The 24,364-nt window shown below is 37.7% G+C and overlaps 1 protein-coding gene across 2 annotated transcripts in view; it reads right to left on the bottom strand.

Annotated features, from left to right (window-relative positions):
• LOC115861274 (S-adenosyl-L-methionine-dependent tRNA 4-demethylwyosine synthase TYW1) overlaps positions 1-24,364 on the bottom strand; it is a 214,719-nt gene that overhangs the window by 89,725 nt on the left and 100,630 nt on the right. The window lies entirely within an intron of this gene.

Raw genomic sequence — 24,364 nt, forward strand, 5'->3', positions numbered from 1 at the left:
AGGCACAGATATTGGTATATTTTTCTTCTCTCACTTACAGTATCGAACACTAGATAAGACACCCAAAAGGTTCTTAACAAATACCCTGAATTCCATTTAGTTAGAAATAGTAAATTGACCGAACAGTTTAGATTGGTGAAAATTAATTCACATAACCATCAGGCTTTCAGGTATCAATTGCTCAAAGTTATTTACAGTAAGAATTTCTAATCACTCTTGTCCTCTTTCCTGCTTCCTCATTATTTAATGATCTCTACTTGGCAGAAAAGGCACATTGATGAACTGTCAATGTTGCCATTTGTTTACCATGTAACAAAAGAGGTATTGATCTTCTGAAAAGCCATTAGACAACAGTCATGCAAGCCTTTAAAAGCTTTATACCTTTGACTTTGTAGCTCCCTTCCAGGACCCTAGACAAATTACTAAAAGTTCAAAGACTTATTCAAACATCTCAAAACAACATGATTAATGATAGTTTAAAATCTACAAAAAGAGTGGGGGCAGAACCTGTGACTTGCCTTTAACCAATAGAATATGGCAAAGATGATGTGACACGTGTAGTTATGTACACATGATTACATCCATCTGTAGCAAGTTCCTGGGTAGTATCCATGCTGCTAAACCGCAAACCATGCTTTAAGTAGCAAGGCTCAAAATACTCAAGAGAAAAACAAAGTGAAGTAAGACGTGAACAAAATGATACCAATCTCTCTCTACATGCACCCCAGTGTTCACAGCAGCATTATTTACAATCGCCAAGATATGAAAGCAACCTAAAGTCCACCAACAGATGAACGGATAAAAATGTGGTGTGTATATATATATATATATACACACACATACACATACACATACACACAATGGAATACTACTCAGCCATAAAAAAAAATGAAATTTTGCCATTTGCAACAACATGGTTGGACTTGGAGGGCATTATGCTAAGTGAAATAAGTCAGACAGAGAAAGACAAATACTTTATGATATCACTTATATGTGGAATATAAAAATTACAACAAACTAGTGAATGTAACAAAAAAGAGACTCAGATATAAAGAACAAATTAGTAGTTACCAATGGGGAGAGGGGAGGGGGGAGATGCAAGATAGGGGTAGGGGATTAAGAAGTATAAACTATTATATGTAAAATAAGCTACAAGGATATATTGTACAACACAGGGAATATAGCCAATATTTTATAATAACTATAAATGGAGTATAACCTTTAAAATTTGTGAATCACTATACTGTACACCTGAAACATATAATATTGTACATCAACTATACTTCAATTTAAAAAAATGTCGGGCTTCCCTAGTGGCGCAGTGGTTGAGAGTCCGCCTGCCGATGCATGGGACAAGGGTTCGTGCCCCGGTCCGGGAAGATCCCACATGCCGCGGAGCAGCTAGGCCCGTGAGCCATGGCCGCTGAGCCTGCGCATCTGGAGCCTGTGCTCCGCAACGGGAGAGGCCACAACAGTGAGAGGCCCGCGTACCGCAAAAAAAGAAAAAAAAAAAGAATGCCAATCTCTCTACTTTTGCTCATGTCTGAAGATAACCTAGGGATGAACAGTATTAGGCAGCCATATCAGAAAATGTACTCAAAACTTATTTTTAAAATGCAGTGTATAATGCACAAAAAGAAATCTTCCAGATTCCCTTCACATAGCTAGAATTCACCCAATGCCAAAACCTAACAAAAATGGTAGAAAGTGCAGGCCAATCTCACTTGTACTTATATATGCAAAAATCTTACAGAAATTTTAGCAAATTAAATTCAGCATTATGTTAAAAATTCTAGAAATGCAAAGATGATTCAATATTAGACTATATATTAATACAATCCATCACGTCAATAGCTCAACACAGAGAAGGTATATAATCATCTTATAGACACACAAAGACATTTCATATCATTTAAAGCCCATCCCTGATTTTAAAACAGAATGAACAACTGAAAAACCATTTGGTAAACTCAAAAATTAAAAAACACATCCTTAACATAAAGAAAACACTCTCCGGTCAATAGTCCATGTCATTCTTAGAGATGTAAAAAATAGAGGCATTTCTATTTAATCAGAATAACAGCAGAATGTCCACTCTATTATTTTTATAAACACTTCCCTGAAAGTTAAAATCAAAGCAATAAGGCAAGAACAAGAATAAGTGGATAGGGCTTCCCTGGTGGCACAGTGGTTGGGAGTCCGCCTGCCAATGCAGGGGACATGGGTTCGTGCCCCGGTCCGGGAGGATCCCACGTGCCGCGGAGTGGCTGGGCCCATGAGCCATGGCCGCTGAGCCTGCGCGTCCGGAGCCTGGGCTCCGCAATGGGAAAGGCCACGACAGTGAGAGGCCCGCATAACGCAAAAAAAAAGAATAAGTGGATAGTATACAAAAAACAATTACTTGCAAATGATATAGCTGGCTTCTTGGAAACCTAAGAAAATCAACCTAAGAAAATCAGATTAAGTACAATTGGTCAGTTACCAAATAAAAATAGAAAAATGAGCAGCTTTCCTAGCATAGAGCAGTGGGGTAAATGTGGACTCTAAGCCCAGACTGAATCCCAGACCACATACTAGCCATCTTTAACTCTGTCTCAGTTTCTATCTGTGCAAAATGGGAGTTTACACAGGATTAAAAGTGTCCATCTACATAACGCTTAGAACCATGCTGGCAGCAGTAAGTCTTACTAAGTATTAGCTATTATATGCCATATGTATGGTACATATATACTATATGTACAACTACAAAATGCAAGGCAAAGAAAATTCTACTTCAACTCTAAAATACATCTATAAAATACTTGATGATTATTTATGAAATAACATAGAGAGTGAAAAAAGTAAATATTTCTGAGACCATAAAAAACTAGCCTACATGGACAGCCATGATAGATTTCTAAATATAATGTAATTCCAACGGGAGTTTAAAATTCCTTTCAACAAATAAACTGGAAATGATACCAACAATAATAATAGCAAGAGTTAGCAATGAGTCAGCCCTTACTATGTGCCAGCTGTTGTTGTGTTTAACATCTTAGCAAAGATTCCAATATTTGTCTCATCTTTGCAACAAATCTTACAAAATAGGTTTATTAGCTTCACATTACAGATATGAAATAGAGGCCTAGTGCTGCTAAGTGAATTTCCCAAAGTTACACAGTTGGAAAGCAGCAAAGCTGGGATATGAACCCAAGCAGAATGAATCCAAGGCAGACTCTCTCTCTCGTTGCTTAACCTTTTCAAATTGAGAAAGAAATCATACAAAGAGAAACATACATAAAACACGAATGGACAACCCAAGGGATTAACACAAAGAAAATATTCATCACCCAGTCACCATCCATTGCCTTTACCCCAAAGCTATCTAATATCCTGACTTCAACATTAAAGTTTAGGTTTTTGCCTGTGTTTGAAATTTATATACATGGAACCATAGACTTTTTTGCATCTTGCTTCTGTCATACAACACTGTGTTTATAACGTTCATCCATGTTGCTGCATGTTGAGATTTGTTCATTTTCTTCGTTATCTAATATTCCATTATATAAATATACAATAATTTATTCAACCGTTCCCCCATTGATAGACATCTAGATTATTTCCAGTTTTTAGTTATTATAAAATGCTGTTCTCTCTCATAACACTAGAGTTTAGTTCTTCCTGCTTTAGGGAATTTTATGAAATGCTATTATGACATATTCTTCTATGTCCGGCTTCTTTCACTGAAATTCTTTCACTGAGTTTGATGGTGACTTTAGCTTCAGATATATTTTTGCTGCTGTTTAGTACTCCAGTATATGAAAATACTTACATTAGTGAAAGTTGTTGGTTCGTTGGTTTTTTTCCCCAGTTTGGGTCTCTTACAAAATAGCATTGCTATGACTGTTACTGTACCTGACTCCCGATGGATGTTTCTTGAATGTTCCTAAGAGTGGAAATGCTGGATCACAGGATGTGCAGATATTGCTAAATTGGTTTCCAAAGTCATTTCACCATACTTCCACCTGCAGTGGATCAGAGTTCCAGCTGCTTCTCTTCTTCACCAACACTTGTTGTTAGTCTTTTAAACTTTAGCCATTCCTGCACTGTCCTATTTTGTATTTGCCCGTTTACTGATGAAGTTGAGTATGTTTTTGGCCATTCTGATCCTTCTTTTGTGAAGTACTTGTTCAAATGTTTTGAATATTTCTTTCTTGGGATAGCTGTCTTTTTACTACTGGGTTTTTCAAATTCTTTATGTATTCTGGCTGTAAGAATGCTGTTATAATTGTATTAGAAATATTTTCATCCACTTGATGGCTTTCTTTTCTGATTTCTTCATATCTTTTGATCAACAGATATAACTAATTTTAGTACATTTACCTTTTATCTATTGCCTACTAATGTTCAGATTGTTAAGGACAAAGAAAAGCACTATGGGGTTACTAAAAAAGAAATGTCATTAGATTTTATTTCAAATTATCAAATTCACATTCTGGGTTTCACTGTGTCTGTAGGGAGCCTGCTCGATAGGATGGTTTTGGAGACTTTAAAGTCTGTTTAAAATTAGTTAAAGCAGTTCCTAAAGTCTATAGAAGAAAGTTGTGTTATACTCCAGTTAGATCAAATTAAAACAAAAACTGAGTACAGATGTTGCTTGAGAGGTGAGAGCTGGAATTTCCTTTGCAAAGGACATACTTAACACTTTATTTTATCTTTCTTTTAGATTAAAAAAAAAGAAAGAAAAAATTGGAGTACAAACTGGATTGTATTGTAGTAATTTAATTTGAATAAAACCTATTTTCTTCCCCAGTTTGGGGATTTAGTTAGTAATTTTAATTTGCATAGGTTCTGGTCAGTTATTACTGCAGGATTTTCTGAATGTGGCATATTATCTAGTAGGGACAGGGTTTGTGTAATACTACAGAATACAAAAATGAAGATGAAAGTATCCAATTCAGGCAAAAAGTTTAGCTACTTTCTGTTCAGGCTACAATGTGATTTGTAAAATGTCACAATGAGATTTGTAAAAAAGTGTCAAGTAGCTGGCATGTTATAATTTCATGTATTTTCTGTTTAATTTGAGAGTCTAGGACTTTTTTCCCCCAGTGGTAGTAACAAACACAATAAAATGGGAGGGAGGGGTGGATCTGAAAGTAACATCACAATCAATGTGCAGCTAGGCTGTGCAGCAAGAAACCTAGACGTTAACCTCTAGAATTCAGACCAGATCTCTGTGACAGAGTTTAAATTTGGGTTTTAACTTATGTTTGTTTCTTAGAGGGAAGCAATACACGGACTGAAAATATTGGGTTGGCCAAAAAGTTCTTTCGGGGTGGTACGGAAGAACCTGAATGAACTTTTTGGCCAAGCCAATACATGGAGTGAAAATTGAGGTCAAAATTCCAAAGGTAAATGTTAAATGCTTATCAAAGGGAAGTGAGGGAAAAAAGGATTAAGTACAAAGTAGAAAAAGTCTGAGTAGTTAGGAAGGAGGAGAGAAAAGAGGAAAAAAGTATAAGACGAGGAAAAGAGTACATAGTAGCAATTAAGCTACTGGGCTCTGGAGTCAGCTGTGTGAGCTCAGGCATGCTCTCTGTGCCTCTGTAAAATAGGAAGAGTAACAGTATCTATATCTCATAGTATTGCTGTAAAATTAAAAGAACTAAAACAAATAAAGAACTTAGAACACAGCCGGGAAGATAGAAAACTATGAATAAATTTCAGCTACCATCATCACCACCACCAGCAGCAGTTACACAGATTCATTCATTTGTTCACACAGATATCAGTTCAACCAACAGTCACCAGGTCCCACTGTACACCAGGTGTAATACTAGATGCTAGAGATACAGCAGTGAACAAGCAACCAACGTACCGACTGTTGTATAATCTACATTTTATTCTAGTAAACGAACAAAACCAAAGTCAGAAAAGAAATTAGCAAAAATGGTTAATACCAAAAGAGGAAAGGAACCAGGAAACCAGCAAGGTAAGACTCCACCACTCCTGCCTGGCTCCTCAAAGGGAAGGAAATCCAAAAAGGAGGGGATGGCTGATTCACTCTGCTGTACAGCAGAAACTAACACAACACTGTAAAGCAACTATATCCCAATTAAAAAACAAAAAAACAAATTGAATGCTGACCGAGTCATATCATGCTTGTCAAAGAATTAATTCTAAACTCTTTAAAACAAACAAAAAAACCTTAAAATTGAAACAATCCCTCACTGGCGACCACTGTTTCTAAAAGCAAAGGAATATGTATTGCCTCTACTAGAAATTGGGCAATGAATCTTTCAAAGTCCTTAGAAAACATACTTATTCTTAAAATGGCTTTAATTAACTAAATTTTTTACTGTTCGTGGGAGACAAAACAAAATGTGTCAATCTGATATGTCAAATAAGCAAAGAATTAGAAAATAAATTCAAAGATATAATTCATCATGCAGCCAAATGAAGTATTCTTTATAATCAAAGAAGACAAGCAGGAAAATTATTATAGAATTACTTCCAAAATAAAATAACTAAGTAACCAACCAAATTAAACTGTAATGAATAACTGAAAATGTAGATCAAAGAAAGAGGGCAAAGACAATGTTATAAGACTCAGTGAAGAAAATCCAACCCAACAGGAAAAGAAATCATAGAAGGAAACACATCAAGCCATTAATAGTGCTTACTTCTGAGGATGAGAAGTAAGAGAAGGGTTGTAGGTTTGTTATTTACATTTCTCTTTAAAGACCTGTAGAACACCATGAAACGTTCAACATGTTCATTACGAAAATCTCAGGAGAGAGAAAATGGCAAAAAATAATATTTGAAAACAAAATGGCCCAAACTTCCAAAATTTGATGAAAAACATGAGTCTACACATTGAAGAAGCACAACGAACTTCAAGTGGGATAAACTCAAAGAGATGCACACTGAGATATATTATAATCAAACTGTCAAAAGACAGACAGAATCTTGAAAGCAGCAAAAGAGAAGTGACTTGTCATGTACAGGGATCCTTGATAAGATCAGAGCCTATTTCTCACCATCAACCGTAACAGTCAGGAGACAGTGGGATGACATATTTAAACTGCTGAAAGAAAAACACTATCAACGAAGAATTCTACATCTGGTAAAACTATACTTCAAAAATAAAGGAGAGGGACTTCCCTGGTGGCACAGTGGTTAAGAATCCACCTGCCAATGCAGGGGACATGGGTTCAAGCCCTGGTTGGGGAAGATCCCACATGCTGCGGAGCAGCTAAGCCAGTGCGCCACAACTACTGAGCCTGTGCTCTAGAGCCCGCAAGCCACAACTACTGAGCCCACATGCTACAACTACTGAAGCCCGCGCTCCACAACAAGAGAAGCCACCGCAATGCGAAGCCTGCGCACCGCAACGAAAAGTAGCCCCCGCTCGCTGCAACTAGAGAAAGCCCACACGTAGCAACAAAGACCCAATGCAGCAATAAATAAATAAAGTCATTTCCAGATAAACAAAAGCTCAGGGAGTTCATCATTAGCAGAACTGCCACAGAAGAAATGCTAAAGGGAATGCTTCAGGATGACATGAAAGGACACCAGACAGCAACCTGAAACCATGAGTAAAAAACTGTGATAAAGATAACTAAATATGTAAATGTGAAAGCCAGTATTTTCTATTTTTGGTTTCTAATTCCTTTTTTTATTCCTATGTGATTTAAAACACATATACCTAAAACAATAATTATAAATCTATGTTAATGGGCATGCAATGTATAAAACGTAATCTGTGAAATTAACAACGTAAGGAGGAAGACAGAAAATGAGGGGCTTAAAAAAAAAATAACTTATAAGCTTTTGCAGAGCAAAAGAAACCAGAAACAAACCAAAATGAAAATCAAAACTACAATGAGGTATCACCTCATGCTGGTCAGAATGGCGATCATCAGAAAGTCTACAAATATTAAATGCTAAAGAGGGTGTGGAGAAAAGGGAACCCTTCCACACTGTTGATGGGAATGTAACGTGGTGCAGCCACTGTAGAGAACAGTATGGAGTTTCCTTTAAAAACTAAAAATAGAGTTACCATATGATCCAGCATCCCACTCCTGGGCATATATCTGGGAAAGATGAAAACTCTAATTCGAAAAGATACATGCACACCAATGTTCATAGTAGCAGTATTCACAATAGCCAAGACATGGTAGCAACCTAAATGTCCATCGATAGACGAATGGATAAAGAAGATGTGGTATCCATCTTATTGAATGGATGGAATCCATAAAATGGAATATTACTCAGCCATAAAAAAGAATGAAATACTGCCATTTGCAGCAACATGGATGGACCTAGAGATTATCATACTAAGTGAAGTAAGTCAGACAAAGAAAGACAAATATATGATATCAATTACATGTGGAATCAGAAAATGTAATACAAATCAATTTATTTACAAAACAGAAGCAGACTCACAGACATAGAAAACAAACTTATGGTTACTAAAGGGGAAAGGGGAGGGGGAGGGATAAATTAGGAGTATGGGATTAAAAGATATAAACTACTACATATAAAATAGATAAGCAACAAGGATACATTGTATAGCACAAACAATTATAGCCATTATCTTGTAATAACTTATAACGGAGTATAATGTACAAACATACTGAATGACTCTACTGTAAAACTAAAAAATATTGTAGGGGCTTCCCTGGTGGCGCAGTGGTTGAGAGTCTGCCTGCCGATGCAGGGGACATGGGTTCGTGCCCCGGTCCGGGAAGATCCCACATGCCGCGGAGCAGCTAGGCCCATGAGCCATGGCCGCTGAGCCTGCACGTCCGGAGCCTGTGCTCCGCAACGGGAGAGGCCACAACAGTGAGAGGCCTGCATACCGCAAAAAAATTATATATATATATATATATATATATATAAAAAATAAATCAACTACACTTCAATATAAAAATCCTATTAGAAAATTTAAAAATATACGCAAAGTGCTGGGAGGAGGCATTCCATTTTTAATATGTCCTTATGCGTTAAATACACAAGTATTTGCGGATAAAATGATACTATTTATCTGATTTGAAATATTCCAATGCTTCCCCACCCCCCAAAAATTGGGAAGACAGATGAAACATGAAATGTAGAATGCTGATAACTGTCAAGCTGATAACTGCTTACACAGGAATTCCCTCCATTATTCTCTCTTCTCTTGAATGTTTTAAAAATCCATAATAAAAAAGTTTAAAAATATGCAGTTATGAGTTAGAATTCTGCCACTTCTAATTAGGCAGCTTTCAGTGTTACATATTCTGGATGAGGTTATTACATCCGAGGACTACAGCTCTTAATTTCAACAATTTATCTTGACAGTTGCAATTCAAGACGAACTCGAGTTGAGGCTGTGTCAAAACAAGAAAAAATGGTCTCCTAAAATATGGTTCTGAGTTACTAGTAATCAAAGAAATGCAAATTGAAGCAGTAATGAGGTACCATTTTGGCTTATCAGATTGGCAAAGATATTTTTAAATAGCAATATTCAATACTGCCTAGAGAACAGCAAGACAGACACTCATTCACTGATGATAAAAGCATAATTCAGTACAAACATTTTGGGAATTACATGGCAACATGATTAAAGAATCTGAAAAGTATCCAAATATGTTGATCCAATAACTGCATTTCTAAAGATTTTAAGCCTTTGGAAATGATAAAATTTGTGGACAAATACTGATGAATAAGAATGTTCATTCCAGCTTTATTTATAATAATGAGATATTATAAATATGTCAATCCCAAGAAATAGCTATATGTTCAATCCCAAGAAATAGCTAGATGATTTATGATACAGCTATTTAACTAACACTAAAGATGATTATTTCAGAACAGCGGTTATGAATTCCAACATGGCGGAGAAACACATTCTTACCAATAAGAGAGCTCAATGCAGATGTGATTCTCAGAAAGGGGAAGGAAGGGGGTGGGAGACCTGTTTTTTTCTATACCCTTGCTCCCACTGAGAATAATTGTTTTAGAAGAATGTTTAATAATGAGGGGTAATTTTTATGTAATAGCATTGAATTTTTAAAAAGCTAAAAACAAAACTGTACACATACCATAGTATTAATGACATAAATACATATACACAAAGGAAACACAAAAGGCTGGGAATGAAATACAAGAAAAGTTGTGGGGTCAGAAAACCTGTACTCATGTGCGCGCGTGCGCGCGCGCACACACACACACACACACACACATTTTTTAATAGTACTGACTCTTGAGATGAGAATGGATCAGTTTAACAGTTTCTTGATATGCCTGATCTCAACTATGCTTAAACAGATGCCTTAAAGAGAATTCTCCTGCTCAAAGACCAGAAATCTGGTAAAGGAAGTAGAAAAAGATTTGTCTTAGGTTCAGCAGAACCTCAGAAGACCATGCAAATCAACTTGAATATGAGACAGAGTGTGGCCAGAGTTTGCAGAGTCATGGACCTCTATGTTACCCACAATAGCAAAAAGAAAAGAAGGGCTTGACATCCTCCTGGTAACATGGTTAATACCCAAGAAGATGTTGCTTGTGTGAAGGAGTAGGAGGAGGGTGAGTTCACACATATTTGTAAATACAACTATAAATGCTATGCAAACAGTTGCCTTCCAAGGCAAATTTAAGTTTTCTTTTTTGTGTGTGCAGTACGCGGGCCTCTCACTGTTGTGGCCTCTCCCGTTGAGCACAGGCTCCAGACGCGCAGGCTCAGAGGCCATGGCTCACGGGCCTAGCCGCTCCGCGGCATGTGGGATCTTCCCAGACCGGGCCACGAACCCGTGTCCCCTGCATCAGCAGGCAGACTCTCAACCACTGCGCCACCAGGGAAGCCCTAAGTTTTCCTTTTTAAAACTCTCTGGAATTTTTTTTTCCGAATATTTTCGATCCGTGGTTGCTTGAATCTGTGGATGCGGAACTGGTGGATATGGAGGGCCTACTGTATGATCGACGTACGGTCAGAGGGCTACTATAAGTTCATCTATTGAAAAACCACAAGAAGAGGAAGCCGAGAAGTGCAAAATGCGAACACAATAGAGGCTAAGAGCACTGGCAGCTGTATAAAGACAAGCTGTAAGTAAACACTCAATAGCAGGAAAAAAAAAAATCCCCACTACAGGATAAAAAAAAAAAAAAGCCAGCAGTATTTACACGTCAGAAAAGCAAAGGAGTAATATGGAGCGGTGTTTCTCCATCCTTTGGAGGTTGGGAGAGAATAGAAGAGGTAAGGTTCTACTGGCATTCTGAACAGGACAGCTTTCACAGTGTAAAAATGACCATTACCCTGAGAGCCATGAACACAGAAATTTTAAATATGGAAATGCAAGGAAAAGGAAAGAAATGAGAACAAAGAAAAAAAAGAAAAGACGATTAATAAGGGAGACAATGTAAAGAGCTAAAGACAAAACCAAAATAAATAAAAGATCATAAATAAATGGTAAGATTTCTAGAGGAAGAAAGGCTTGACTACAAAATCATAGGACCGGTTTCTCTACTTTTCATGTAGGAGATCTAAACTGAGAAGTCTAAGGCCACCAACACAAGATAAATGAGAGAGGTAGCCTATCTACATAAGAGTAAGTAGAAGTCAGAGGAATGATGTCATACAAATCAATAAGCAGAAGATTATGTTACAGCCTGCCCCAGGGTGCAAACACGGATGGCAGTCACCTAAGCAGCACATCGACCTGGAAGTCCAAGGATATTGACAAAAAAGTAAAATCTCTGGCAAAGTTCCCTCAGGAAACAATCTCTCCATCATCCTGCAGCAGACAAAAACAGACAGAAACACTGGGACACAAAATGTGCAGAAGATGTTATGAGAAGGGCATCTTGATATACCCAGAACACATCTTACAAAACCACTGAGACAAAGTAAATTTGAAAGGGATAACGGGGCAGCCAGAAACCACACAACTCTAACATCAATAAATCTGATAGATCTATTTCTCCAGAAATATTACTTGTAACAATTCACAAGTTCAAGTCCCAAATATTAAAGAGTAAAGGCTCCCTTCCTGGGTGATCAACTGTCCAAATGCATATGCCTTGTAGTCAAGGGACGTTCAGGCTGTCAGTAAGCCACTGTTAACAACCTCCTTGTGCCTAAGCTTGGCTCTGCAAAAAAAAAAAAAAAAAAAAACCCCACACACACAAAAAGCAAAACCAGACTCATTAGAAGGTGACTCAGTTCTTGAAGTAAGCCTATAAAGTTTCCTCCCTGGAAAGCCTGTTAGTGACAAGATGTGCCTGAGTGTACAGCACTTTACCTCATGTCTGACTCATAAGAAAGTGAATCTGGAATGACAGGAAGAAGAGCCTGGAAGAAGAAGGAGGATGTTCGGTACTTGCTATACAGACACAAAAATGCCAAAAATTAAGCCTTTAATTCCAAATCCTTATCTGATTTGCATAATTTACCAAACCATACATTAATGAATGTACAGTCAAAGGGGTACCTTAAGCTCATCTCTTGAGCCATCCCCACTGCAGTGATACATAGATGAAATGAAAAATGAAAATCAAATAAACCTGGCTAAAAATATACAATGAAACAGCCTCGGGACCAGGAATTGGACCTAGCCGCCTGTTAGAGTGCACATGTGAGCAAAAACAACCACCTACTCAAGAAGAGCCTGCAAACAATTCCAAGAGATGTGTGGAAATGTAACATTTCACAAAGACAGCCAACAGAATCTACAATTAGAAGATAAATTTCAGTCAAAAAAATTAAAGTGACAGAACAAGCAACTTTCAACCAAAGACATGGCTTCATAAAGATGGCAATTTCCCCAAATTAAACTGTAAATTCAATGCAATTCCAATCAATATCCCAAAGTTATGTCTGTGTGTGTGTGTCTGTGTGGGAGAGAAAACTGACAAAATGATCCCAAAATAAATATGAAAATGTATTAAGGGGCTAAGAATAAGCAAGACAATTTTGAAGAAGGAGGGGTCTTTTGTACTAAATATCAATCTTATCACAAAGCTATAGTAACTCAGTATGGTAATGGGGCAAGACAGAAAAATTAATCAATATAACAGAGTAGAAAGTTCAGAAACATCCATGAATACAGGAAAACTTGATTACAACAGGCAGTCATTACAAATCATGGGGTAAAGGATAAATTATTCAACAATGATGCTGGCTCAATCAATAATCCATAAAGGGGAAAAAGAATCCCTGTCTCGTACCATACTTAGAAAAATATAGATACATACATATATATGTTTATGTGTGTATTTGTATATATACAGAAAGAGATCCTAAGTCCTTAATAAAAAGCATTTGGAAGTCAATGAAAATCACAAACATCTCAAAAGAAAAAAACAGTTGAACCAAAACAGCACAAACTTCCGGTTATAAGTACTAGGGATGCAAGGTACAACCTTAGTTGTACCCAATACTTAGTTGTTCCCAACAGAATAGTACCCAATACTAATTAAAGATTTGTAAAATGTTATGAACATAATGAACACTGCTGTACGTTACATATGAAAGTTGTTAAGTAAGTAAATCCTAAGAGTCTCATCACAAGGAGAAAATATTTTTTCTTCTATTTCTTTAATTTTGTATCTATATAAGACAACGGATGTTCACTAAACTTACTGTGGTGATCATTTCATGATGTATGTAAGTCGATCACTGGTTCCTTGTTTGTAAAATCCTACCACTTGGAGATTTATTCCTGTATATATTTTCCTTTGCTGTGAACATTTAAATGAGAATGGACAGGGATTTTGAATCACTACTCTTGGAAATGTTAGAGAAAAGAGATCTCGGTATTAGTGAGAGACAAAAAAGGATAGAAAATAAAAGGTAGAGCAGTGGAGGTTTTTGGAGTATAGTCATGAGTAATCATTAAGAAGACAAAACAGGGCTCCCCTGGTGGCGCAATGGTTGAGAGTCCGCCTGCCAATGCAGGGGACACGGGTTCGTGCCCCGGTCCAGGAAGATCCCACATGCTGCGGAGCGGCTGGGCCCGTGAGCCATGGCCGCTGAGCCTGCGCGTCCGGAGAGGCCACAGCAGTGAGAGGCCCGCGTACCGCAAAAAAAAAAAAAAAAAAAAAAAAAAAAAAACCAAACAAACACAGGCCATAAAAATGCACCTTAGAACCTACCAGGAAGCAGGAAATTCTAATTGTGCCATATTCTGGTGAGGTCCGGTCTAGTTACCTTGGGTGGCACTACAGGTAGCTAACTCTGTGTTAAGGAGAACATTTTAAACTATAATAAACTAAATAGATTAAATAAAATTTATCCCCAGGCTTTTTTTTTTTTTTTTTTTTTTGCGGTACGTGGGCCTCTCGCTGCTGCAGCCTCTCCCGTTGCGGAGCACAGGCTCCGGACGCGCAGGCCCAGCGGCCATGGCTCACAGGCCCAGCCGCCCAGCGACATGTGGGATCTTCCGAGACCGGGGCACGAACCCACGTCCCCTGCATCGGCAGGCGGACCCCCAACCACTGCGCCACCAGGGAAGCCCTCCCCACAGGCTTTTAATTTTAAGCATCAAATTCTCTGATTTCTTGAACTACAGTGAAAACTAAAAGTCAATAATTTAGTCATGGGTCAGACAGGAAAGAAAAAAAAATGCTTCATTTACTATGCACAAACAAACAAATTTGCAATTGTCATGTGGTTGCTGTAGGGGAGTCTGAAATGTTACTGCAGGCAAGGTACAGAGATGTAGAAACTAACGGAATAGTACCCAATACTAATTAAAGATTTGTAAAATGTTCTCTGTATTCAGTACAATTTCCTTTGTCCTCCTATTTAATGAACATAGTATTTAGAAGGGATTTCACTGTAATTCCCAACTTCAATCTAAATTTTCCTTTAAGTGCTAAACTCTTCAAACATGCCTTTTCCTACTGCATGGTTTTTTTTTTTAGGATATAATCTTTACTTTCGGTAAAGAAACCACTGTGTTCAAAACACAGCTCCACTAAATGGAACCATCTAAAAACACAGGAGGCGGTTTGTGTACCCTGTTTCCCTCTTAGGGGTTATGAGGAGTAACTTCTGGAAATTAAGATGGTCTCCATCCTTTCTCCTATCCTCGTCCTCAGTCTCTACATCCTACCACTCCCAGAAACTGGCCATCAGGAGTGTAAAAACTAATCACTGCCCTTCCCCTGGGGAAGATGCACTTGAATTGTAATTGGTTATAAATATACAAATAGACCTACAACTGAAGGATTCTCCAGCGTCTTCAGTGTCTACCAGATATTTTCAAAGTACATATAGTCAAAAGAAGATAATTTTCTAGCATGAACCAGAAACAGGAAAAAACTAGAAACGTTCTTTACGGTAATATAAAATGGAAGCTTCCTTCAGTCACTGGACCAGGACAGGGTCTCCCACATCTTGAGATGCATGCGGTTCATGAGTTAGGAGGAAGATGACTGACGTATCCCCTTCGAGTTTTTTAATACAGGCAGAGAGGGGTTTTTTGATTTCAGGGTTTTTTGTTTGTTTCACAAACTCCAAAGCTAGAAGACATGTCATCAGAAAGACTCAAAAACTAGAAGAGATAAAGTTATTAAACTCCAAGGGTTGCTCAAATTCTATTTACATGATTTTGAACATTTCTAACTTGTCACAGGCAAAACACATTTTCCCCCCACTGTGTGGCTGGATGAAGGGGAGGTGCAAATGGCTACATATGATTTCAATCCAGTATCTCAGACTATGAAGGAACTAATGGCATAATTTCTTGATTCCTGTGAAGTGGGCAATGAGTTTCTGCCACACATACTACCTTCTTCTGGGCCACGTCAAAGGAGCAAGCTATCTTCACATTGCCATAAGTCAAACAGAACTCATGGTTTCCACTATCTTCATTTCCCAAATACACTAAAAAGGGTCTTCAAATGTCATTTTGAGAAAGTGCTTCCTTCTTTCCGCGTTCAATAAGCAAAAGAAATTAGCTTCCGACCATTCTTTTTAACACCCTTTTTCTCCACACTCTTTTCATAAATCAAACACAATGATTCTCATAAAAAGGTTCAATTCTAATGTCCAAAATAGCAATACCGAAGCTAAAATTTTAAAATAAGCTTTGAGATGAATGGCCTTGAATAAGTCCATCTGGAAGATATTAAAGAGGAGGAGGAGGACATCTATGAGGTGGCAGGAGAAAACGCCCACTGGTCTGTCAGTGACGGGGGGCTGATGACTTCCTTGATTTGTGGCCGCAGATCTCAATCACATGTAACCCCAAACCACTTTCAATAAACATGAAAATTTTCCTTCAATGCTATTTGAAATGTCAAAGCAAATATCACTAAAAACAAATTGAAAGTGATGGTCATTTTTGAAAATGTCTGTTCACACCACCTGGGTGTGTTCCCCACCCCCAGCCCTTTACCAGAAGAAAATCCATGATCTGTGGACACTAGCACAGATATACCTACCTCGCAAATAAGCCTTGGTAAGCACCTCAGTTCCAACTCGTTGTCCGGGACTAATTTTTTTTTAATCTTATTAAAAACACTGTGCTGAGTAAGTGTAACACATATACCACAACAACTCAAGAATCCTGAGACACTGACAAAACCATTATTCTAGAAAATCGAAATAAAACATACCTCTCTCTGAGAGGTATATAAAGAATAACTATCTCTTGCATCTTCCTTTCTACCTACATGTTCGTATTCCGGCCTCCTCCACTTCAAACCAAGGAATAAATAACAACCCCAAACAAACCCCAAATCCTCCTTCTGTCTCCCTTCCAAGATGTTGTTTGTTTTCTGTCCTTACAAATGCTGTGCAATCCACCTTCCATCTCCACCAAACCACTGAGATTACTTTGATGATGGGCATCAATAACCTTCCATACATCCTATATTTAGGGGGTTTTTAATCCAAATTAATTGATTTCTTCTTTTATCTTGATTACTTCCTTCTTCCTAATAGGCTTATTTTATTGTTACTTGTTTAACATTTGAACTTAATGCTTAGTTCATTGATATAGATTGCTAGTCGCCTACCAATACCCATTCACCCCTTCTTCCTTATAAGCACAATGTCTGAACTATTTGGGGACAACAATATACTCAGCTAGAAGATTACATTTCTCAGCCTCCCTCCACAAGATGTGGCTAAGGGACTAAGTTCTGGCCAAAAAGATGTAAAAGGAAGAGTTATACAAATTATCTTAGAAGGAAAAAGATGTGCTCTTCTAATACCTATCCTTGTACTGCCTGCTCAAAATGAAGGCTGGAATACCAACATGATGGCTGGAGCTCTAGCAAGTATTCTGGACCATGAAGTAAACTTCAGAATAAAAGTCATTATGTTGAATGTCAGATAGGAACCTGGGTCTCTGATGACACTGTGAAAATACTGAAAAGAAAAAACTCACACTCTCTCCTGTGTTTCTCCTTTACTTTCCCACTACTACCATATTCACAACACTTCTGACACCAGAGGTATGGGTTTTTTCCCCCACACCAAGCAAGAATGTGACACCGGCTGAGTATCCTCCAATTCAACTCAGTTCTGACACTACCTACCTGGAGATAACATCAGATCCCTAAAGTGAAGGGCTCAGTGCCTCCAGACTGCCCCACCCCCACTTCAGATGCTAATTTCAAGTTCAGGTGGTTACCTGTGCTTCTGATGGGCGAGTCCCATGACCTCCTCAGGTGCAATTAATTTTCTAGACAGTTCACAGAACTAAGGAAAACAGTTTACTTACTATATACCAGTTTATTATAAAAGGATATGATACAGAATACGGATGACCATAGAGATGGAATAGCAGAGCAGGCAAGGTATGTGGGAAGGGGTAAGGAGCTTCTACGCTCTCTCCAGGCACCACTCTCCCAGCACCTCCGTGTTTTCAGTAACCCAGAAGCTCCCTGAACGCTGTGCCTCTGGGATTTTTATGGAGGCTTCATCATGCAGGCATGATTGATCATTAACTCAATTTCCAGCCCCTCTCCCCTTCCTGCAGGATATGGCTATAGGGTGAAAGTTCCAAGCTTCTAAGCTTGGCTTGGTGTTTCTAGTGACCAGTTCCCATCCACAAGGCCACCAAGAGTCACCTCATTAGAACAAAAGACACCCAGGAAATTCCAAGGGATTTAGGAACTCCGTGTCAGGAACCAGAGTCAAAAACAGTATTAGAATAAAAGACACTCTTAACTTAGGAAATTACAAAAGTTTTAGGAGATCTGTGCCAGGAACTGGGGACAGAAACCAATACATGTATTTTCTACTATCTCACAGCCGCCATATCAGTCATTGGTTCACCTTTATTTGGGCTTCTGTGACATCAGAAGGAAAAACATTTCTAACTTGATTATCCCACTCACTATTTGGGAGTCTCTATGTGTAGTTAATCTGAATCCTACGTGATACAATTCCCCTTTGGTTCAATTCTGGATATTGTTATGCAGTATTCTGACTTCCACTATTTTACAAATATCTGTAATTGTAGTTTTGATTTCCTTTTACCTAATGAAAATTACAAGTTACTCTTCTGAATTATCAAGTGATTGGGCTCTGTTTACTTAAACTTTTGTTGGTCTTACCACATTATGTTCGGTGGCCTATAAATGGTACATTTTTATTTATCTATTTGTTTTCTGTCTCTCCTACCAGAGAACAGGAGCCTTATGTGCCTTATTTACTGATTCGCAGTGCTAGAAGAGTCCTTACCAAATATTTAGCAATATCTATACTTGCTGAATGAATGAATGCAGTTTGTGTAGTTTAGATCTTTTAAACATTTGTTTATGATTGAGTATATTAAATTTTATGCACACATAAGAGGGAATCATAATAAAAATAAAAATACAAAGGAAGACTGCTAAGTATTAGAGGGAGGCAATCCATCATTATCAGTGAATAGTAGAGCAAGATTATATCACAGCATGGAAAAACACTTACGTTGCAAAGGAGACAAAGTTATACATATAGTATGATTACAGCTATGTTACCCAAAACTCAAAACTTATGCCTAAACAAGAACTATAAAGATAACAAAAGAGAATATAAGTCACGCATCCCTGAATAAATCTGAAAAATGCAATTTAAAATACAGTGGGCAGCAGAAAGATATCCAGAGAAAAATGACTATAGGAAACACACACCCAATACATTTCAAGAGCCATCATAATCACTAAATAATTAAAAATAATGAAACTACAGTAACACAGGCATCTCCCAGCTAAGAGTAGTAATCTGTTCCTGAAATCTAACAGCATGCATAAAAATGCTAAGTGAAGCATACTTCCCATTATTTTAAATGGGAAAAATTAAAATGTGTTACACATCAACTCAAAGCCTCCAAAGACTTGCTTAAAATGAAACTAAAATAGGGTAAGATGCTCACAAATGTAACAACTATTACGTTAGCTACCAAATGTATAAGACACTACTTCCTGACTTAACCTCTGAAAACAAACAAGGTTAATGGCAGCTGCTCAGTAAAGGCAAGTGGCCTCTCCATGCCGGCACCACAGAGAAGCAAAGCTCCCTCGGTTGACATGGTGAGCTTTTCAAATCGTCTACACCTGACTCTGATGATCTACCAATTGTATTTGGAATGCCATTCAAGATTTTTCTTGCATATCGTTTTGCTTTAAATGCTGTATTCAGTTTTGGAAAATAAGTAGAAATTTTGCCCTTGTAAACATCAATTTAAAACACTGTACTGAAAGGCTTCTATGCTGTATGTGTTTGGGTATTAAAAACAAAAAGGTGTAAACCAACAACTGACAGGGAGATGGTCGGTAGGGTGTGCCTGTATTTGGAAGAGATGTCTCTTGCTATATCCTTCAGCCGATCTGATAACATGAATCGAAGGTCAAAGGGTAGATAAAACCCTATTAACTTGTGGATAACCAGATCTTTAAAACCATTTCTCATTTTTTGAGCTGCAGTGTGTCAGTATCATTCACTACTATTCAAGCCACAATCTCCTCAGGGCTGACCTCAATACACAGCCAGCTTCACGTAAAAGACACTTTCGCAAATAGAAAGAAAGTTTTGACCCTGAAAGTCATCCACCCGAAATGAATACTACTCTGTGTACTTGGCTTAGGCCATCAGGATCTAGAAACGTCTACTGGATAAATTAGCCACTGCTACATTAATGACCTATATAAAATTACAGAAAATTTTAAAGATAAAATATAAATTGTTCCTCTCTGATATTATCATAGATTTTGTTTATTTTTTAAAAAACCTGGAAAACATGTTAAATGTCACCCATGACTTCACAGTTATACAACTATTATTAATGTTTTTGTGCAATATAAGTCAAAAAAAGTAATTAGTATATACTTTTCCAGCTTCAGTTAAATGACTAATTGAATGTTTTTAGAACCACAGAATTATTTAACAGATTTTTTAAAACTCTGTTGGTGTGCTAGGCATTATTAACCTGTGGAGAGCTGGCTCTTTAGGACTACTTCTTATTTTTTGAGTAATACAGATCCTTCCCAACTCTGATCCCAGTGTCTCTCCTGACCGTGTGCGTGCTCCTTCCCCAGCACTTGTCTCCATGTGCTGAAACTGTCTGTTTATCTGCCTATAGGCAGACCTCAGAGATACCGCAGGCTTATTAGTTCCAGACCACTGCAATTTTGGTTTCTCAGTGCATATAAAAGTTATGCTTACACTCTACTTTAGTCTATTAAATGTGGTAGCATTATGTCTCAAAAAATGTGCATACCTTAACTTAAGAAATACTTTATTGTTAAAAAATGCTAACTGTCATCTGAGCTTTCAGCTAGTTGTAGTAGTAACAAAGATTACTGATCACAGACACCATAACAAATATAATTGTAATGAAAAAGTATGAAATAGTGCCAGAATTACCAAAACGTGACAAAGAAACACAAAGTGAGCAAATGCTGTTGGAAAAATAGTGCCAATTAAGACTTGCTCGACACACGGTTGCCACAAACCTTCAATCTGTGAAAAACACAATATCTGCGAAGCACAATAAAGCGAAGTGCAGTGAAGTGAGGTATGCCTGTATTTGTCCCCAGGACACTGCAACTCTTCTACGGCTCAGACCACATCCTAGATATAATTATATCCAGGGCCTAGCACAGGACTTGAAATATAGTAAGCTCGAAGTAAGAGGTGGCTGAAATGAATGCAGTAAAAACAGTCTCCAAAGTGTTGAGGATCATTTGTAACCAAAAATTATTTTAAGAGGCAAATGATCACTACTTAGATCAGAACTAATTTTTTTAACAATTTATAGCACTAACACTAATGAACCCATGTCCCAAGCAATGTACTAAGAGTTTTACTTGTATTATGTCATTTAACCCCTCAACACAATCTGGTGAGTCATGAACTATCAATACTCTCTAATCCCGCTTAACTGGTGAGAAAACAAAGGTTACAGAGATCAGTAGTTTTGCCGAGGTCACGAAGCTGGTATGGTGCCATGATGGAGTCACATACCTCCACTATGCTCACTTTCCAAGGACTATAAAGACCCCCATGAGGTTCCAATCAAATACTTTGACTAAACACTAACTACAGAAAAAAATCACTGCCTGAAAGCTTCTAATGGGTGGAAAACAAACAAAAACAACAGGAGATGGAGTATAAAATTTTTTGGGGGGGGAGGGCCACGTTGGCACGTGGGATCTTAGTTCCCCAACCAGGGATCGAACCCGTGCCTCGTGCAGTGGAAGCGCCGAGTCCTAACCACTGTACCACCAGGGAAGTCCCAAGAACTCAATGTTTTTTAGTAAACATTGTATCAAATGGTGATCAAATAACATGTTTAAGATGACTAATTACTAGTGTTAACTCTTGGGAAATTATATTACGTGTTGGTTAGAACAGTTAGGAAAAACAAATATGTGTAATGTTAATGAAATAAGAGCTCAAAATGAAAATGTTTGTACATGAGACAATTAAAATACCCACTCTCTATAACCCACTATGATCTGACATCCATCAAATTTCTGCTCTCTGCTAGGGGCTTTTTAGCTTCTATCCCACCATCTCTGCTTTACTCAAGTTTCAATAACGTCTGTTACTACTAGAAAGAAGAAGAACATAAAAGTTTTTAAAATTCTCTTCCCTAGAAAAAATTATCTTCTTGGGGCAGCTCCTTGATGGTTATCCTTTTTGAAAATAAGTAACACTCTGAAAAGGTGCAAAGAGGAAAACAGCCAAAGAGCTCCCTCTACCTCCAGACGCTCAAGTCAAAAAGAATTCAAATGTATAGGTGCATATCGTAATTTATTTAATTGGTTCTCTACTGATGGATATTTAGTTTGCTTCCAATCTTTTGTTAGTATAAGTAATGTCACAATGAATAATCTTCTATACATTTTACTTCATGTGGATGGAAGTATGTCTCAGGGTAAATTACTTGATGTGAACTGCTCATTCAAAAGGCAAATGCCCTTTTTATTTTAATAGACAGCATACAAGTGTCCTTAAGGGACTTCCCTGGTGGCGCAGTGGTTAAGAATCTGCCTGCCAATGCAGGGGACACGGGTTCGAGCCCTGCTCCAGGAATATCCCATATGCCGCGGAGCAACAAAGGCCATGCGCCACAACTACTAAGTCTGCGCTCTAGAGCCCACAAGCCACAACTACTGAGCCCGCATGTCACAACTACTGAAGCCCATGCACCTAGAGCCCATGCTCCGCAACAAGAGAAGCCACCGCAATGAGAAGCCCGCGCACCGCAACAAAGAGTAGCCCCCACTCGCCACAACTAGAGAAAGCCTGTGCGCAGCAACGAAGGCCCAACACAGCCAAATAAATAATTAATTTCTTTTTAAGTGAAAATTTTTTTTTTAAAAAAAGTGTCCTTCAAAGGTGAGATTGTACCAATTTGTACTCTCACCAGAAATATATGAGAGTAGTTTTTTCCTTACTGTTATTTTTATTTGTATTTAAAAGCCATTTGCATTTCATGTTCCATTAAGGGTTTTTATCTTTGGCTTATTTTTCTATTGTTTTATTGGTCTTTTTCTTAATGATTGGTAGTAGCATTTTCATTAAATTCAGTACTTTTTAAACTTTCCTAACTTTATTCACTTTATTACCTTTATTTTAAGACTTCATTTAAAAATCTTTTTTTCAGAACTATCCTTGTCCCAAAATACACCATTATACAACTGAGAAATATTTAAGGAAAGAAACAAGACGCTTGACTAGTATTTTTATGAGGTCTACAGGCAAAATCAAGGGATCTTATCACTCTAACATTAACAGATCATGAAGCAAAATGATGATTCATGAAGATAAGTCTAAGAGGGAAACAGAATTTTTTTCATATGGTGATCATTACAGTTTCCAGTGTTTGGGAACTTACATTTTTTTATTTGAAGCTACTGCAAAAAATATATATTTTATATATACATACTTTATACATATATGTAAATAAATATGGAGATGCCACCAAAATATATATGCACACACATGTATACACATATGTGTATGCATGTGTCTATATATACTTGCTTCAAGTATTACCAATATTTATTCCATTTTAAAATTCAAGATAAAAAATGATCCACAGATAAATACATATGAAGTAAGGCAACAGGGAAGATGATGTACTACAGATATTTGTATCAAAATCATTTTCAGAACCTCCCTTCTGCAGGGAAGTTCTCCTGCTTAGAGAGAGTTACAGAGTTAAAATAAACAAACAATTTCTGGTCTTGAGAATAAACATTCAAAGCAGAGACCAAGTAAACTCAGAATACTTTAAAATGTACATACTCAAAACAGATATAAATTTAAGTCAGCTGAATAATTTTTATTTAAAAGAATATATATTTTAAAAACTGAGGACATAAAGTCCTCAACATGACAGATTATAAATTCTCAGTAAACCATCTTGGAGGCTTATAAGTAAGTTTTCATTTACTAAGTCTTACTCTGTTTTATAGGCCATTCCAGTAAGCACTTTCCACAATAATTCATTTAATCCTCAAAACAAGCCTATGAGGCAAGTGCTCCTTTACCCCCATCTTACAGATAAAGGAACTGAAGCACAGGGATGCTGCGCCTAAGATCACAAAGCTCTGAGGGGTGGACCCAGAATTCAAACACAGGCATTGTGGCCCCAGCACGCAGTAGGCCACGTGTGTATTGTCTAGGTAGTACTCTCGATGCTGAGAATCAGGATGGACTCTTGCCAGTGAAGGAGTTTACTATAGCAAGAGCATCGGACTATCCAACTAATAACATCTTCCACACTTTACCACCTTGAACACGTGCTGCAGCAATGGCCCACAGGAGAGCGCTCTGCCAGGTGCAAGGTGACCAGGGTTACAGCCAAGCCTGCAGGTGGTGGAGGACATCCCACAGATATTCACCCCACTAAATAGAGGAACGTAAAATAAAAACCACAACTCCTGATGG

The sequence above is a fragment of the Globicephala melas genome, chromosome 15 (assembly GCF_963455315.2).
Source record: "Globicephala melas chromosome 15, mGloMel1.2, whole genome shotgun sequence".
Classification (NCBI taxonomy): domain Eukaryota; kingdom Metazoa; phylum Chordata; class Mammalia; order Artiodactyla; family Delphinidae; genus Globicephala; species Globicephala melas.